The sequence below is a fragment of the Marmota marmota genome, unplaced genomic scaffold (genome assembly GCF_001458135.2).
Source record: "Marmota marmota marmota unplaced genomic scaffold, marMar, whole genome shotgun sequence".
NCBI lineage: Eukaryota > Metazoa > Chordata > Mammalia > Rodentia > Sciuridae > Marmota > Marmota marmota.
Genome location: NW_026000229.1, coordinates 3958534 through 3961783, shown reverse-complemented (window position 1 = coordinate 3961783; position 3250 = coordinate 3958534).

Below are 3250 nucleotides of genomic sequence, written 5' to 3'. Positions count from 1 at the left end.
TGCCACCTTGCCATGCAGCCATCCTCTCACTCCCCCCCACCCACACACACACACACCTGCATAGGTACTTTTGTAAACCTGGCTCTAGGACTTCATTTTTTTTTTTTAATATCACATCAATTTTGACATCAGCACACATTTGTCATTCTGGAAGAATAAAAAACCAGTAAGACACCAGCATGTGCGTTTGCCCTGAACAAGTTTCTAATGATTAGGGAACAATGTTCCAGTAACTGAGGACAAAAAAAAAAAAAACACTTTCAGTTTTAATCTTCACAATGAAAGTCAGGCTTAATCTTGGCATTCTCACGAAGTCCCATCCTGATGCAGATCACCACTACGGCCAGCTGCACCCTCTCCTGGATCAGGCACTGTCCATGGGCGGAGTGCCCACTGTGGTGGGCTATGCTGAGGTTTTAGGGCCTGAGCAGGCAGGTTAATGACAGAGGAGGAGATGATCTCCTCCTTTCCAGTCACTTCAGCATCTAACTTACAAAATGAGTGCTCTGATGTGATATCACACAAATGTGATGGTCTTATTGTGGGGATGTTCAGGTTTGGAATCTGCCTCTAACTGTGCTTTAATGTTCTGTGACCTGGAGATGAAATTTCCTCTCTCTGGATCTCAGTTTCTCCCTTGAAAACAAGGACAAAAACTTAAGGCAATTTAACTTGAGAATTAGTTCCCTTTGGATTCTCATTTCCATGAAGCCACGAGAGGCTATCTAGGGATATTATAAGTCCATCAAGAGTAATACAGGCCTCACACACATTCCCCAGGAGACTGTTCTCATGTGAGGCTCAGGGTTTCTAGTCATGAAGCTTGGGAAGAGATAGTTCATAGTGTCCTGCAAGAACAAAGCTGAACTCCACCATGATGCTCTGGTGATGGTTCACCAAGCACCTCACACATAGGCAGAAGAGGTTCTTACACACACATTTGAAAAAGGAGAAGGTAGAGACCCCAGCTGCCAAAATTCAGAGACACTCGTTTTTTGTCTTCATCTGAATTTAATTTCCAAATCACAGTATTACAGTTTTAAAAGAAATGCCCAGAGGTTCCAGAGAGGAGTAAAAATAGAAGTCAGAATGGCAGAGGGGACCATCATCCAGCAAGTGTCTCTTGTTCAAGATGCTTACAGTAGCTGATTTATTAGATGACAGAGAGGAAAATTGATTTATAAATGGCCTCAGGAAGGTAAAGATTGCTGCCTACATTTTTGAATTAATGTTTAATTACTTATGAAATACTTAATTACACATGGAATCCTTATTACACAGGCAATACAGGAATACATTTTCCTTTTCAAAAAGTAAAGCATTGGACATAAAACTGAAGACATCTCTGAGCAAGCCCCATCCCCCTCCCTGCCCTGAGCTCCTGGTGGATGCATATTCTATAAGATCATTTTCCTTGCTCTTACATACTTCTAGATATAGATATGTAGAGTCATAAAATGTACATGGTTTTGTTTTATAGCATCTTTATTGTTGACATTTTAATTGTACATAGAATAATTGCATAGATACTGTACAACTTTTATCTTTAATGAAATGACTTCAGTTTGTATCCATGTTCCTATAGATATTCATGCTGATTTCGGTTGTTCACTTTAGATATTGCTACAATGAACAATTTGTCCCTGCCTCTTCGTGTATATGTGGGTCACAGGTGAATTGGTGACATTATTTATAGTTTCACTATTTCCCATTTAAGTGCTGACGCTTTATATTTCCAAACTCTTTCAGTTTTCTCAGATTATGGGCAAAACTTGTATCTCATTGGGTAATTTATTTTTTTTAATTACAAGAGAGTTACATATCTTTTCATTTTTTTGTTATTTACTATGCATTATACAATCATTTTTTTTCTATTGAGTGTTTTTATCATTGATTTTTAGGAATGCTCAGCTTTCCCCCAGTATTTGTCTTAAATATTTTCTCCCAGGTTGCAGATACCCTTACTTACCCCTTAATACTTTGGTGGGTATTTCCTTAAGAATAAAACTATTATTATACATAACTAGATTAGTGGTGGTGATTTCAAGAAATTTAACATTGGGGCTATCATTGCACCTACTCTACCATCTGTACTCCAATCATTCACTTGTCACAGTAATATTAAGAATATTAATTTCATATTCCTAATAGAACTCTTCTCCTCCAGTCCAGGATCCAGTCCTGCATTCACTTACCACTTCTCTGTACTCTCCTTTAATCTTGAACAGGTCCTGTTGTCTTTCATGACATGGGCATTTTGAAACACTGAAGTCAGTTGTTTTATAAGCTTTTCCTCAAGTTGGCTTTGCTTGATGCTTCCTCATCATTAGATACAGCCCCAGGCAGAGAGGCTTTGTATTTCTCAGGGTGTCACAGCTGGAGCCACACAATGTCTGTCCACACTTGCTGGTGATATTAGTTTTAACTGCCTGGTCAAGGTGTTCCTGAAGGGCACAGTTGCTGTTTTTCTTGTCTCACCAAATTATCCACCTAGATTTAGCATTCATTCATGATTCTTGCCTAAAAAAGTCTTCACTATGTTGGTTATGAAATAGTGATTTTTCTGTCATTTCTTCTATACTCTTTACTGTAAGGAAGGACCTTCCTTCTCTCTTATCTGTTGTTTACTCATTTGTTCATCCACTTATCATCTATCATCTAATATTAGGATGGACTGATGGGTTCTATTCTATTTGCAACTTATGATGTGAGCTGTAATCCATGACTAGCTGTATTCTTTTGCTCTAGTTTCTGTAACAAATCACCACAAATTCCATGACTTAAGAGAGCACATACTTACTCTCTCAGAGTCAGAAATCCAGAGTCAGATTTGCTGCGCTGGAGAATTCTTTCTGGAGAATCTAGGAAAGAATCATTCCCTTGTGTTTTCCAGATCCAAAAGCTGCCTGCCTTGCATTCTTGAGCTAGGGTCCTTTCCTGCATGTTCAAAGCCAGCAGCAGTTCATCTGTCTTCAGAGGCCACATGGCCTTCTTCTTCTCTATAGTTCAACCTTCCTCTGCCTCCCTCTTCCAAGGACACTTGTGATTACATTTAGGGCCTACAGATAATCCAGGATGATATCCCGTCAAAAGATCCTTATTTCACCACATCTTCAAAATCCCTTTTACCACGTAAAGTAATATCCATGAGCTTCAAAGATTGGACCTGGATATCTTTGGAAGCCATTACTTAGCTGCCACACTGTCCTTAATTATTTTGATGCTAAAATTGTGCCAAATTTGACCAGTG